The 16,497-nt window shown below is 40.9% G+C and overlaps 1 protein-coding gene across 1 annotated transcript in view; it reads left to right on the top strand.

The window, feature by feature from the left end:
• Positions 1-365: 365 nt before the first annotated feature.
• The window catches only part of ZNF143 (zinc finger protein 143), a 52,837-nt gene continuing 36,705 nt past the window's right edge, over positions 366-16,497 (top strand). Inside the window, exon 1 of the mRNA XM_081799292.1 lies at positions 366-499. The gene's annotated coding sequence lies outside the window, so the exon portion shown is untranslated. The remainder of the gene's footprint in view (positions 500-16,497) is intronic.

Here is a 16,497-nt window from a genome sequence, read left to right as displayed (position 1 = left end):
AACCGGGAGACCCAAGGCCACCTCCTAGCCCCTGTGGGGAAAATGGCGCCTGTCACTCCATCTCCCTCCCGGCTAGTCACAAGGGCCAGCCTCCCTCCCTCACTACAAAATGGCGCCTCCCGCTGGGGCCCCAGAACCGGCATAAATCACTTGTCTGCGAGGCGGTATCTCTCTAGGCTGAGCGGTTCGGCCAACCAGTCAGACAGAGGAACTTTGATTCCGCCCTTTGCACAAACCATTCAGGCGCTGGCTGCAAGGCCAGACGAGGCTAACGTCACGGAAAGGGGGCGTGAATGAGGCGGTCTCCTTTCGCGTCGCCTAAATTTGAGCCAATCGCAAGCAGGAAGCGTCTCGTGAGTGACGTAATGACCGCCCAATGGAGACTGGGGGCGGGCCTCAGACTCGCTATGCGGGTTGCGGGGCCTGGGGGCCGGGCGGCTGTTTCCTGTCCTGGTGCATGGTGGTCGGACGAAGGAATTGTTGGAAAATTTTCTCGGAGGTTCGTATATAAATGTGTTTTTACCCAGTGTGCATTATTCTCCGCCCGGCCGCCGCCCTCAGCGCGGCGGCGCGGGCCCGCTCGGGCCCGGGCTCTGACTCCGGCTCCTCAGCCTTCGCCGCAGGCCCTGCCGATCCTACGGCCGGCCTCGGTAGCGGCGCCTGGGCAGAAGCGGAGTTTATTAATAACCCGCGGCCGCCACTCTGGGGCGGCGGAGCTTTTCTCGCTGAGGACGCACCCTCCCCCCCTTGTCTCTGCGCGTTGCGCCCCGCCTGTTCCCCTCAGGGGACCGCCGAGGGGAGGGAGTGAAAAAGGGGAGGGTGGAGCCCTCGGGAGCCTGGCGGCGCTTCTCGGCTTGACCTCCGCGCGGGGCGAGTCCCCAGACGCCGCCGAAGCAAAGCTCCTCCGGCCGGGACGCCGACGCCGGGCCACGGTCCGCACCAGGCCCCATCCCGACGTCGGCGGCAGGACTGGCCCAGGGCCCGCTCAGGATCCCGTCTGCAGATCGCACCCAGAATTTCCTCCCACCCATATCGTGCACAAATTTCTTGTTTCTCTCACTTTTTTTTTTTTTTTTTTAATTTTTAGGTTACTGGGGCCTAACATCGAATATTAGAAGTTGTCAGTTTTATCATTGCCCCTTTTTCTCGGTTTTGGCCAGAGTTAACGAATCTTTCAGTTGCTTTGTACTATATTACTGTGGGACGTGAACCGATTTTTATTCCCTCCCCTGTTGCTTCTTTTAAAGCATTTTTTTCCCCCATTAACGAAGCTAAGCAAAAAATAGGAAGAATACCATTGCTAAACCCATTATTTGTTTAAAATACGCTTCAGCCTTTGAGGTGTTTAATCAGCTGGTATGATCAAGTAGGGGTGTGATGAAAAATTGTAGGTTCAAGGTTGTGGTCGTCTTATTCCTGAGTGTTACTAGAAGATACACGTTTTGCTGAGTTAAAAATCTGTGCAGTATTTAATGTTTGCTCTTACTGGATGCCTAGTTTAAGTTCATTATTAAAGTGTTTAGTAAGAGAACAGGTGATGAGATCATTAAGATAAGATGCATAACTAATTTTATCCAGGCGTATCTTGACTACTTTGGAAATTATTGGCGGTTTACAAATACTTGAGTGGCTGTTTTTCTATAGCACCCTTTTATTTTTTAAAAATAATATCTTTATTGATATAATTTGCATACCTTACAATTCACCCATTTGAAGTATATAATTAGGTAGGTTTAATAAATTTTGTTGTGCCCCCATCACCACAGTCCATTTTAAAACATGTTCATCACCCCTAAAAGAAACTACCAGTTAAATTACTCCCCATTTACCCTTAAGTCTGTCCCCTTCCCCAACCACTAATCTACAGATTTGCCTATTCTGAACATTTCATGTAAATGGAATCACACAGTATGTGGGCTTTGTGACTGGCTTTTTTCACAGCATATTTGCAAAGTTCATTAATGTTATAGCTTGTGTTAGTACCTCATTTCTTTTTATTGCCAAATAATAGTTCATTGTATGGACCTAAGTTTTATTTAAACATTCATCTATTGATGGACATTTGAGTTTTCACTTTTTGTCTGTTACGCTGCTGTGAACATTTGTGTACAAGCTTTTGTGTGGACATACGTTTTCTTCTCTCTGAAATATTTTTATATACCTAGGAGTAGAATTTCTTGGTCATACAATAACACTATGCTCAACCTTTTGAGGAACTGTCAAATTTTTCCAAAGTGGCCGCACCATTTTGCATTCCTCTCAGCAATGTGAGAGTTTTCATTTCTCCATATCCTTGCCAACACTTGTTATTATCAGTCTTTCTGATGGTAGTCCTCCTAGTGGGTATGAAGTGGTATCTCTTGTGATTTTGACTTGCATTTCCCAATGTTGTTAAGCATGTTTTTCATGTGTTTGTTGGCCGTTTGTATGTCCTTCTTTGGAGAAATGTCTATTTGGATCTTTTCCCCATTTTGAAATTGGATTGTTTGTCTATTATTGATTTGTAAGCCTTCTTTGTGTAAAAGTCTTTATCAAATAGATGATTTGTAAAATGTCCATAGCCCTTTGCTGCAAGCTGGGATATTACAGTGGAATATGCATTCATCATGTTCTTCATGGAATGATGACCTAGCTAGATTGGGGAATTATGCCTCCACCATTACTTTAGCCATTATTACTTATGATGCATATGCAGTTTATGATCATGTTAGGAGAACTTTCTTTCTTGGTTGATTGATTGATTGATTGATTTTAAGGGGCACCTGGGTGGCTCAGATAGTTAAGCGTCTGCCTTCGGCTTGGGTCATGATCTCCAGGTCTTGGGATCGAGCCCTGTGTCGGGCTCCCAGCTCAGCAGGGAGTCTGCTTTTCCCTTTCCCTCTGACTCTCCGCATTTGTGCTCTCTCTGTATCTCTCTCTGTCTCTTAAATGAATAAATAAAACCTTTTAAAAAAATAAAGATTTATTTATCTGAGAGAGAGCATGAGAGAGCGCAAGCAAGGGGGAGAGGGAGAAACAGACTCCCCACTGAGCAGGGAGCCCCATGCTGGGCTCAGTCCCAGGACCCTGAGATCATGACCAGAGCCAAAGGCAGATGCTTAACGGACTGAGCCGCCCAGGTGCCTCAGGAGAACTTTCTGAGTCCTGAGGTTTTTGTGATTACTTAATTTTGAAGTTTTTATCTAGTTCTTGTTTTTGTTTAAATCTGAGGTTTTACTTAGTTCTGAGTCTTTTTGCCCCTGGCTTGATTTCAGGACATAATGATTTCTTAAAGAGTTGTGTTGTGTCGCTGCTCCTTTCTGTGCTTAGTTTGCATTCATTTTATTTTTATTTATTTATTTATTTATTTATTTTTAAAGATTTTATTTATTTGACAGAGAGAGATACAGTGAGAGAGGGAACACAAGCAGCGGGAGTGGGAGAGGGAGAAGCAGGCTTCCCGCGGAGCAGGGAGCCCGATGCGGGGCTCGATCCCAGGACCCTGGGACCATGACCTGAGCCGAAGGCAGACGCTTAACGACTGAGCCACCCAGGCGCCCTGTTTGCATTCATTTTAAAGGATGGCCTTTATAGGACAGTGTTTTAAACTTTATTGTACTGTCAATCAAAACGATTTTGTTTTTAAGATGGATTTAGACTGAGAAATCTCCCTCTCTCTCATAGAAAAAAAATTGAAAGCAGTGATACACTTTTGTCCACACTTTCCCATAAATCTAATCCCAGTTTAAAACTGTGCTGCAGGGGCACCTGGCTGGCTGTCAGTAGAGTATGCGACTCTTTTTTTTTTTTTTTTAAAGATTTTATTTATTTATTTGAGAGAGAGAGTGAGAGAGAGAGCACAAGAGGGGGGAGCGGGAGAGGGAGAAGCAGACTCCCTGCTGAGCAGGTAGCCTGATGCGGGACTCGATCCCGGGACTCCAGGATCATAACCTGAGCCGAAGGCAGTCGCTTAACCAACTGAGCCACGCAGGCGCCCGAGTATGCAACTCTTGATCTCCAGGTCGTGAGTTCAAGCCCCACATTAGGTGTAGAGATTATAAATAAATAAACTTTAAAATCCCATTATCAACTATTTCATGAAATAAATTATATTAAAACTATGCAGCAGTGGGAACTCTACACTCTGGGGAAATAACTTGTCCATTAATGTGTAGACACAGGCATTTAATGCCACAAACTACTTTTTTTTTTTGTACTTAAAATACCACTTTACTTAGCACTTAATTTCCACTGTTGAGTGGTTTACATATATACATAAAACTATTATCTTTGTTATGAACCTAAGTCAAGTACTAGCGTTATCCCTGTTTTACAGTAAGTCAACTGAAGTTTGGAGTAACTTGCCCATTTATTATACAGCAAAGGTATGACTTGAACCAATGATTGGCTCAAGCCTAGTCTCTTAGCTGAGTTATTCAGTAACATACCACATACCTAACTTCTTTAACTTCTTTAACTTTTAAAATATAAGAGTCTGTAGTTCCTAGAAAGATACAGTATTTTGAATCTGTACATAATATGGGATAGCAGGGAAGTTTTTGTGTTATTTATGCACATCTTTAAATAACAATGAATGTGTTTGGGCTTGTATTGCAAAATAGAGATTTTTTTTTATATAGTGCAGATGTAATGGTCACAAGAAGTTGGAATCATTTAAATGAATGGCAGTTTATATATGCTATATACGCACAGTACAATAGCATATTATAAAAGGTGAGGCATGATGAAAAGAGCATTGGAATAAAAGAAGACCTAGTCTTAGACCTGTCTCAGGCAGTTAATTAGCCATGTTCTCTTTTTCTTTTTAAAGATTTTATTTATTTATTTGAGAGAGAGAGAGACAGCAAGAGAGGGAACACAAGCAGGGGGAGTGGGAGAGGGAGAAGCAGGCTTCCCGGGGAGCAGGGAGCCTGATGCGGGGCTTGATCCCAGGACCCTGGGATCGGATCATGACCTGAGCAAAAGGCAGACACTTAATGACTGAGCCACCCAGGCGCCCCAATTAGCCATGTCTTTATACGAATTGTATTCATTTGTTCAACAAATATTTAGTAAGTATATACCATGCGTCAGGCATTCTTGTAGGCACTGAGAATTCAGGGGTGAACAACAGATGGGGGCCCAGCCATAATGGAACTTAGAGTTCACTTAGAAATTCTGATATGTACTATGAAGGAGATAGAGTTCTGTGGTAAAGAATAAGGGAATGGTGGTAGAATGGATATTTTAGATAAGTGACACAGAACAGTATGTGCTAAAGCAGGAAGGTCAGCATGACTGGATGTATACAATGGAGGACATTTGTAAAACACTCTGCAACATGAGTTATGTTAAACTCATTAGATATTCATTGAGTATATAATCTTAGGTGTCAAAATTTTAAAGACCCATAGAACACAGTACCTACCTTAGAACGCTTATAGTCTAATTGGGCAGACTGGACGTGGGATTTTAAGGACTGCTAAGAGGAGAGAGGAGCAGTAGATATCAGGAATCAAGCCATTCAGCCACAAACGAAGTTTGTAAACCTCACTTTCCTCACCTGCAGAAAGAAAACTGGCAGGTTTTGAGTACATCTTGAGTGCTAAGGTCTTTATGTATTTATTTCCTTTCTTACGATAGCCCTATCAGGTGGATATTCTCCCATTTTTTCAAAAGAGAAAACGGAAGCTCAGCAGCAGGTTAATTGCCCGGGAACTGAGCAAGATTCAAATGCGGAGCATACCAGCAAATTATTAAGCCATTGGGCGCCTGGGTGGCTCAGTTGGTTAAGCGACTGCCCTCAGCTCAGGTCATGATCCTGGAGTCCCGGGATCAAGTCCCGCATCGGGCTCCCTGCTCAGCGGGGGGTCTGCTTCTCCCTCTGACCCTCCCCCATCTCATGCTCTCTCTCTCTCTCATTCTCTCTATCAAATAAATAAATAAATAAAATCTTTAAAAAAAATTATTAAGCCATATACAGATGAAACCTATGATAATAAAAATGTGATTCGTAATTCCCGGTGACCTGGGCTACAAGCCAAATAGCAGCAAATAGTGTAGGATTCAAATGATGACTGAGATCCAGCTAGTGAGGGCCAGAGGCACCATGGAAGAGCCAGTGAGAATTACAAGCTGTTCACTGAGCCTAGACTGCCCTTTCTACTTCTCCTACCCCTAGGAATTGTTTACTTGTGTTTTTATGCCCAAATTTACATATCTTCATCTTTGCATCCCTGAGGCAAAGTTAGGTGCTCCTTACTCTGTTAATGCTTTTCTTTATAGTAACTTTTTAAAGTAGTTTTATTTATTTTTTATTTTTAGGATTTTATTTATTTGACAGAGACACAGCAAGAGAGGGAATACAAGCAGGGGGAGTGGGAGAGGGAGAAGCAGGGTTCCCACTGAGCAGGGAGCCAGATGCGGGACTCGATTCCAGGACCCTGAGATCATGACCTGAGCCCAAGGCAGAAGCTTAACCGACTGAGCCACCCAGGCCTCCCACCACTTGAGTTTTTAAATGTAAATACTAGCATATACATATATTTATGTACATTTTTAAAAACAGTACAGTCATACCATAAATACTCTTCTGCAATTTGCTTTTCCCCCACTTGCAATATATCTTGTATGTATTTCCTACCATTTCATATTTATCCCATTCTTTTTCATGTCTGCATGTTTCATTTATGGATGTCCTATAATTGATTCTTTTGGGTGCACTTTTATTTTTATTTTTTTAAAGATTTTATTTATTTATTTGACAGAGAAAGACACAGCAAGAGAGGGAACACAAGCAGGGGAAGTGGGAGAGGGAGAAGCAGGCTTCTTGCTGAGCAGGGAGCCCGATGTGGGGCTCGATCCCAGGACCCTGGGATCATGACCTGAGCCGAAGGCAGACGCTTAACGACTGAGTCACCCAGGTGCCCCTGGGTGCACTTTTAGATTGTTGACTATTTTTTACTATTGTAAATAATACTACAATGAACTTTGCACACTTGAGAATGTCTAATAAGTCCCAAGAAGAATTACTTGGTTGAAGATTTGCATTTAAAATATTGATAGTTGTTCTAATTGTTGTGGGGTTCCCCCCCACATTGTGTTTTAATGACCTTTTTTTTTAAATTTTATTTTTATTATTTATTTGAGAGAGCGCGCGAGTGAGAGAGCATGAGCAAGGGGAGGGGCAGAGGGAGAAGCATACTCCCTGCTGAGCAAGGAGCCTGACATAGGGCTTGATCCCAGGACCCTGGGATCATGACCTGAGCCGAAGGCAGACTTAGCAAAGCTTAACTGTCTGAGCCACCGAGGCGCCCCTAATGACCTGTTTTCACTTGTGTCCCACCATGGGATGAGTTTCTTAAAGTTAAACACCCCTTCTTTTTTACCTCTCTGTATCTCTAAAAGCTTGTGTGTGCACGCACACATACTTAATACATATACATGTGTGTATACACATAGTCACATGTATGTATAACACATACACGTGTACATGTATACATATACTACTCAAAATACCAGTCCTAGATATTTATCTAACATATTTTTTTTTAGTACTTGATCATGGTAAATGTAAAGACCTAAAGGAAAATAATAGGAGATGAAATTCAAAAAGTACATGGGAGCCAGATTGGAAAGTAGCCTGAATGTCAGACCAAGGAACTGGACTTAGACCTATAAGTAGTACAACTATAAGCGATCATAGGGGAGAATGTTCAGATCTGGAAGATTCTGTCTCAGGATTCATTTGAAAGGATCTTAAGTTCTTGCTCTTCTTTAAAGTAACCCAGATTTGGGGCACCTGGATGGCTCAGTCAGTTAAGCGTCTGCCTTCGGCTCAGGTCCTGATCCCAGGGTCCTGGGATCGAGTCCCACAAAGGGCTCCTTGCTCCTCAGGGAGTCTCCTTCTCCCTCTGCCCCTCCTCTTGCTGCTTCTCTCTCTCTCTCAAATAAATAAAATCTAAAAACGAAACAAAACCCTTTAAAAAAAAAAGTAACCCAAACTAGAATGCATCATGCTAGTGATTTTTGTAAAAAAGTTGATACTGAATAGATCCACACACCCAATTCTCAGAGAAAGGGCCTTGGCCTTCTATCAAAAATTGGTGAATGAATATGTTTATTTAAAATATTTAAAGTATACATCATTTTATGCTTCCCTTTAGTCTTTTTGACTAATCATCCATCTGTTCTTGGAGCATCCAGTGTAATAGCCAGGGCCAATAAGATGTGGTAAAATGAGCATAGTCATTATGTTACTGGTGGCAGGGCAGTCAGTGCAACACTTATAAAAAGTAATGGCAGCGAATTTTAATAGTCATAAAAAGGCTCACAGTTTTTGATCCAGTAATCTTAAACCTAGAATTTAAGGATGTAATCTACTTCATACCCCTAGCCCAAAAAACTATATTTATTTATAAACATGTTAATTAAAAGAGTGCTTTTTAAAATATTATTTATTATCTTTTTAAAAGAGATTTTATTTATTTATTTGACAGAAACACAGCGAGAGAGGGAACACAAGCAGGGGGAGTGGGAGAGGGAGAAGCAGGCTTCCTGCTGAGCAGGGAGCCCATCACGGGGCTTGATCCCAGGACCCTGGATCATGACCTCAGCCGAAGGCAGACGCCCAACGACTGAGCCACCCAGGCGCCCTAAGAGTGCTTTTTATGACAAAATGATATGTGCCTAGCATGTAATGAGAAAAATGCTAAATGTCTTGAGAGGAAAATTAATTTGTTAAATGTGAATTAAAAGTAATCACTGTGAGGATTATTTGGCAACTTGGAATACTTTACAGAAATGAACTGAATACAAAACGTTATCTATACTATAATTACAATGCTATAAAAATTATGTATGCATATGGATAGCAAGAGTTAGAGTAGAAAACCAGTAAAAATGAAAAGATTTGATTTGTTAAGCTATTGGAAATAATTCTTTTTAACTTTTAAATTTATATTACAGTGTTGTATGCAATGAAAATTTTAATGGTGTACAAAAACAATATAAGACAGTTGGCAGTGTTATTAGACTGGAAGGATGAGATTGGAGCAAAGAGAGTGGTAAAGAGCTTATTGCAATAGTTAATGTGTGAGGAGATGGAAAAGAAAGGTTTGAAGTATAAAAGTCATGGAATTAGCAATTGCCCTGTTGCGAATTTAAGAATGGGTTTAGGGGCACCTGGGTGGCTCAGTCAGTGAAGCGTCTGACTCTTGATTTCAGCTCAGGTCATGATCTCAGGGTCATGATCTTAGGGTCTTGAGATCGAGCCCCACATGGGCTTCATGCTCAGTGCAGAGCCTGTTGGTCCCTCTCCCTCTCCCTGCTTGTGTGCACACACACTGTCTCTCCTGGTCTCTCGGTCTCTCTCTCTCTCTGTAAAACAAATAAATAAAATCTTAAAAAAAAGAGCAATCCCTTCTTACAAAATGAACTTAAATTTCTATTTTTTTAACATAAGGTTGTTGTGGTGGTGGTTGCTGTTTTGCTTTAAACTACTTTTAAACAAAAGAGATTGAAATAGGTACATAATTATTTTGTGAGAACAAATGTGTAGTTTCTTTAAGTTGGCATTTTTTTCTAGAGAACGCGCACAAGCAGGGGGAGCTGCAGGCAGAGGGAGAAGCAGGCTTCCTGCTGAGCAGGGAGCCTGATGCGGGACTCGATCCCAGGACCCTGGGATCGTGACCTGAGCCAAAGGCAGACGCTTAACCGACTGAGCCACCCAGGCGTCCATGGCATTTTATTTTTTACAGAAATTAATGAAAGAGTCCTAAAATACATTTCTAGTACATCTAATCACTCCAGTAGGCTACAACTGGTAGGCTGTTTTTCCTCAACCCTAGTACCCTGAGGTTGTGTTCAGTTTTCCACTCTCAGGTTTGAATAGATAATATGAGACTAAGAAAATCTAAATATATATAGAAACGTCATGCCTTTTCTACTTATATGTTCAGTGAAAGTAGAGTTGTTTTCCACAAAAAGGATATACCTAAGGCCTCTATACTATATGTTCCCTCTATCTTTTACAACTAGTGATTCAACTTGAAACATTAACTGATACTGTTCTTTAACGCTGATAGATCAGTTAAATAACTGAAGCATAGTATGAGAATTTTAAAAACCTGGTTATCCTCTGAACCAATCTTGTGTGAATCATGATTGTCTTTCTGTTTCTTTTGGTTATTCAGTATGTTGGGTGCATAAACCTGCTATTGGCATCTATTACTTTGATTTGAAATTTTGAATTTAAGCAGTCTTATTCTCATTGAGTGAATAAAGTCAAAGGGTTGCACTTAAAAATGCATTTATAGGGACACCTGGGTGGCTCAGTCGGTTAAGCGTCTGCCTTCGGCTCAGGTCATGATCCCAGGACTGGGATCGAGTCCTGCATCGGGCTCCTTGCTCAACAGGGAGCCTGCTTCTCCCCCTGCTTGCCACTCCCTCTGCTTATACTCTCTCTTACTCTCTCTAGCAAACAAATAAAATATTAAAAAACAAACAAACAAAACATTTATAGGGGCGCCTGGGTGGCTCAGTCTGTTAAGAGTCTGCCTTTGGCTCTAGTCGTGATTGCGGGGTTCTTGGATCCAGCTCCCTGTCAGGCTCTCTGCTCAGTGGGAGTCAGCTTCTCCTCTGCCTCTCCCCCTGGCTCGTGCTCTCTCCCTCTCTGTCAAATAAATAAATAAATAAAATCTTTTAAAAAAATGCATCTATAATAAAATGCCACTTTTAGCTGTTTCTTATATTTGGGTTCAAGATAATATTTAGTTTGAAAAAAAGACACTAACTGCTAATAAAAATTTAAAAGCTTCCATAATATGCACTGAATTTGAAAATGGAGACTGTTTCCAGACTGAAATGGTGGTTTGGAAAATGAAGTATACCAAGAGTAGAAGTATATCCCTCAAAACTAAAAATCTAAAGATTCTTCAAGGTGAGCATCTCTTATTTTATCTCTTGTTGAAAGTGCATTTCTCGAGGCTAAATAGGAGGACAACCCACAGGATGGGAGAAAATATTTGCAAATCCTCTATCTGATAAAGGATTAATATACAGAATATATAAAGAACTCTTACAATTCAACAATAAAAAGACAACCCATTTTAAAAAATAGAGGAGAGGCGCCTGGCTGGCTCAATTGGTAGAGCCTGCACTCTTCATCTCGAGGTCTTGAGTTGAAGCTCCATGTTGGGCATGGAGCCTACTTAAAATTTTTAAAAATTTTTTTAAATTTTAAAAAACAGGCAAAAATAGACAAAGATCTGAGTAGATATTTCTCCAAAGAAGATATACCAAATGTCAATAAGCACATGAAAATATGGTCAACATTATTAGCCATAAGGGAAATGCAAATCAAACCACAGTGAGATACCACTTCATACACACAAGAATGGCTATAATCAAAGACTGATAAACTGTTAGTTAAGACGAGAAATTGAGAAATTGGAACCTGATACGTTGCTAGTTGGGAATGTAATATAATGCAGCTGCTTTGGAAAAGTTTGACAGTTCCTCACAATTTAAGCGTAGAGTTACCATATGACCCAGCAATTATATACATACATGCATACATATCCCCAAGAGAACTGAAACCCATGTCCACGCAAAAACTTGTACACCAGTATTTGTGGCATTATTCATGATGGCCAAAAATTGGAAAATGCCTCAAATATCTAGATACAAACAACTCAGATGATTGGATAAATAAAATGTGGTACATTCATACAATGAACCATTATTCAGCAATAAAAAGGAATGAAATACTGATCTATGCTACAACATGGATGAACCTTGAAAACATTTTAAGTGAAACAAGACAGTCACAAGAGACCACATACTGTGTAATTCCATTTATATGAAATATCCAGAAGAAGATCTATGGAGATAGAAAGTAGCTTAGTGATTGCTTGCCTAGGGCTTTGGGGGGGGGGGCGGGGGAGATGAGGTTTTCTTTTTGGAAGTGATAAAAATATCCTGAATGTATGTTGTGGCAATGTTTGTACAACTTTGAATATACTAAAGCCATTGAATTGTGTATACCTTAAATGGGTAAATATTGTGGTATGTGGATTATGTCTCAGTAAAGACATTTTTATTTTATTTTTTATTTTTTTAAGTTTTTATTTATTTATTTATTTGACAGAGACAGTGAGAGAGGGAACACAAGCAGGGGGAGCTGGAGAGGGAAAAGCAGGCTCCCCACTGAGGAGAGAGCTGGATCCCAGGATGCTGGGATCATGACCTGAGCCGAAGGCAGACGCTTAACGACTGAGCCACCCAGGCGCCCCTCAGTAAAGACATTTTTAAAGATTTCTTTATTAGAGAGCGAGAGTGAGTGCAGGGGGGGCGGTGGGTGCGGGGGCAGGGGCAGAGGGAGAGAGAAAGGGCTTGATTTCACAACACTGAGATCATGACCTTAGCCGAAACCAAGAGACAGATGCCCAACTGACTGCACCACCCAGGCACCCCTCAGTAAAGATATTTTTAAAGTGAAAAGAATAAGTAAGAGGAAAGTTCCTCTTGCATAATGCATCTCCAAAGCCTGTTTTTGCTTGCTTGCTTCTGCAGTACCCTTTTACAGTAGTAGGAGAAAAGAGTGAATAGACAGAGACATAGAGCTGTGTGATCTCTTCTCATTTAGCCTAAAACTACTGATAAGTAGTAGTAATGCCGGGTGCTGTTCTAAGCAATTTATATTTATCCTTATAACAGCTCTGTTGAGTACCCTCCTTTTATAGATAGGAAAACTGTGGCACAGAGCTGTTAAGTACTTGCCCTTGGTCACATAGATAATATGTGGTACAATGAGATTTTGAAGCAGGTTGTCTGGCTCCAGAGTCCTCATTCTTAAGTATGTTATACTACCTCTCATAAGCATTCCTTCTCAAGTACAACCCACACTTTCTTATCTACCTGTAGGGGTATCCTCCTTAGACATTTTGTTCTAGTAGCTCGTTACTGTAGATACACTGCTTCTGCTCTAGAGAAGAACAGGTAATTAAAGTATACTGTAATAAGTGTTATGTATAGACAGAGTATCATGGGAAATACATCTAAAGCATTCTGACCCAATTTGGGAAGTTCAGATAAAATTTTCTGGTGGAATCAGACTGGAAGAATTTAGCAAGGTAAAGAGAGGAGGAAGAGTTCTAGATGGTGGGAATAGCAATATATAGAGACCTAGATGCAAGAGATACGTTAGGCTTTTCTGGGCGTGGCAAATAATCCACTAGCTCATGTAAGAGTTGTTGAGTCAAATGGTTAGAAGTTAGACTTTGCCACTTTGCGAAGTTAAGGATACCAGTTAACCTTTCTGAGCTTCATTTTCTTTATCTGCAAAATTGGGATAAAATGGTACTTTATTCATAGGACTGCTAGAAGGATTAAATGAATTAGTAGTGATGACTGGCATATAGTAAGTATTATGAAAGGGTTAGTTATTATCTTTATCATTTGCTGTTTAATATATATTTGTATTATTAATTTTTTTAAAGATTTTATTTATTTGAGAGAGAGAGGAAGAGCACAGGCAGGGGGGAAGGGGAGAGGGAGAAGCAGACTCCCCATTGAGCAGGGAGCCCGACTCGGGGTTCCATCCCAGGACCCTGGATCATGACCTGAGCCAAAGGCAGAAGCTTGATCGACTGAGCCACCCAGGTCCCTCTGTATTATTATTTTTATTAATATTAAATGATAGTATCATTAACTACTAGAATTTTATTTTATTTTATCTTTTTTTAAAGATTTTATTTATTTCTTGACAGAGACAGCGTAGAAGGAACACAAGCAGGGGGAATGGGAGAGGGAGAGAAGCAGGCTTCCTGCTGAGCAGGGAGCCTGATGCGGGGCTCGATCCCAGGACCGTGGGATCATGACCTGAGCCGAAGGCAGATGCTTAACCGACTAAGCCACCCAGGCGCCCCTACTAGAATTTTAATCAAGATTGGGTGGATATAGAATGTGAGGAGGTTGTGACTAGAACAAGACTAGAGGATAGAGTGACTGACTTGTCTTCATTTGCCCAGGACTATCCCAGTTTTAAAACCAAGTCCATACCCCCCACCTCCTGCCCCTTAAAACAAAATGGAAAGCCCCGTATTCTGGGAACCTCCTCAGTCTTGGGCAAATTGGAATGGTTGTCCAACCTATTAGAGAAGTTTACTAGAGTCCAGATCATAATATCTGGACTCTGGGGAAATGGGAGAGTACTAAAGGTTTTGAGACAGAGAACTGCTATGATTGGGTTTGAAATCACTTGGACTGCACTATGGAGATTATATTGGAGGAACGTAGGAGTAGACTTTAAGGAGGCTGATATAATAATCCAAGTGTATGATGGTAGCCTCAATTAAGACAGTCTAATAGAAGTGAATTAATTTGATAGGTATTTAGGAGGTAGAGTGATAGTTATTAGTGATTGGCTGGAGAATAAGGGAGATTTCAGTTACTGGGTTGGTGATTGCATTTGTCACTGAGGTAGAAAATGCAGAAGGAGAATTTCATGGGAATCTGTTGAGATGGAGGTGACTGTGGACCATGGAGGTCATTGAGGCCGGTAAGCAACTAGATAGATCAGTAACTCTTAAAGGACTAGATAGATTTTAGAGAGCTTATAAATTCCAGAGATCTTTGAAGCCATGGGAATGGATGTGATTGCTCAAGAGGAAAAGGGTATAAAATGAAAGAACAAACTAGGACAGAAACTTGAGGATCCTCAGTCTTTAGGAACCCACAGGAGAAACTGAAAAGGATTAGCTAGGAAGTTGGAGATAACCAGGAGCATGTGAATGCCGCAGAGCCAAGGCAAGAGAGTGTTCCAAATAGATAAAAGGTCAGTGGTATTAAATCAAGTATGATACAACTGAAAAATCTCCATTACATTTTTTTTTTTAATGTTTAACTATTGCCACATTAGGTCCTTTTTTAAACTTCTTAAAAATCTAAGGTATAGTCTTCAATGTTCCATTTGATGAATTTTGGCAGTTGTATCCACCCAAAATGATCATCACTCAAAAAAAGATCCCCCAGCCTTGTAACCACAGTTTAATTTCTGTCACTGTAGATTAATTTTGCCTGTTCTTGGAAGTTATATTGATGGAATAATACAATATGTATTGTTTTGTATATGGCTTATTTCTCTCAACACGATATTTTTGAGATTCATCACTGTTATTGTATGTATAGTAGTAACTTGTTCCTCTTTATTGTTAATACTGCATTATATAAATTTATCACAGCATCTTTATCCATTCTTTAATTGATGAATACTTAGGTTCTTTTCAGTTTGGAATATTATGAATAAAACTGCTATGGACAATTCTTGTACAAGTTTTTTGTGGACATATATTTTCATTGGGTAAATAAATACCTAGGAATGGCCGTTGCACTTTATGTTAAATTGGAGATTAGTGACCAGCCAGGGCAGTTTCCATAGAGTTGGGGGCAGAAACCAGATAGATGGCAGTGGGAAATCAGGAAGTATTGTTAGTAACAACTGTTAAGGAAATCTAGCTAAGGGGCGCCTGGGTGGTTCAGCCTTCAGCTCAGGTCATGATCCGTGGGTCCTGGGATCAAGCGCTGTCGAATTCTCTGTTCAGCGGGGAGTCTTCTCTCCCTCTCCCTCTCCCTCTGCTGCTCCCCTTGCTTGTGCTCTTGCTCATGCTCTCTCTCTCAAATAAATAAATAAAATCTTTTAAAAAAAACAAAAGAAATCTAGCTAAAATTTTTTTTTTTTTAAAGATTTTATTTATTTATTTGACAGAGAAAGACACAGCGAGAGAGGGAACACAAACGGGGAGTGGGAGAGGGAGAAGCAGACTCCCTGCCGAGCAGGGATCCCGATGCAGGACTCGATCCCGGGACTCCAGGATCATGACGTGAGCCGAAGGCAGTCGCTTAACCAACTGAGCCACCCAGGCGCCCAGAAATCTAGCTAAAATTATCTAGTCTAGATAAGGAGGAAAGACAGAGACTAGTAGCTAAATCAGAGGTGAGATTTTGTTTATTTAATTTTATTTTTGTATTTTTAAAATTCTTGATGGGAGTGAACTAGTAGAGAAAGAGAGAGAGGGATTGTTTGCAGAGGAGGTCCCTGAGATCCCCAAGGAAGAAAGACAAATGAAATGCAGGTTGGAGGAATTAGTTTTACCTTGTAGGAAGGTAATCTGGTAGGAGAGAAGGAGGAAGTGTGTGTAAATGCAGTCAAGTGATAGGTTTATTGGCAAAGAATTCCTCTCTAATGACTTCTATACTTTCTTTGAAGTTCAGAGCTCATTAATTTGCTGAAAATGAGGTGGCAGGGACAAGGGGTAGGGAGAGCAGGAAAGGGAGTAGAGAGGTTTGAGGCAAATGGAAAATATTTTAGGGGGGCCTGGCTGGCTCAGTCAGTAGAGTGTGTGACTCTTGATCTTGGAATTGTGAGCTCGAGCCCCACGTTGAGGTACAGAATACTTAAAAATAAAAAAAAATCTTAAAAAAAAAATATTTTAAGTAGTTACCATGAAGAAACAAACG

The sequence above is a fragment of the Leptonychotes weddellii genome, chromosome 11, assembly GCF_054177405.1.
Source record: "Leptonychotes weddellii isolate Sample4059 chromosome 11, ASM5417740v2, whole genome shotgun sequence".
In the NCBI taxonomy this organism is placed as follows: domain Eukaryota; kingdom Metazoa; phylum Chordata; class Mammalia; order Carnivora; family Phocidae; genus Leptonychotes; species Leptonychotes weddellii.
This window is presented reverse-complemented; position numbering and strand designations above follow the sequence as displayed.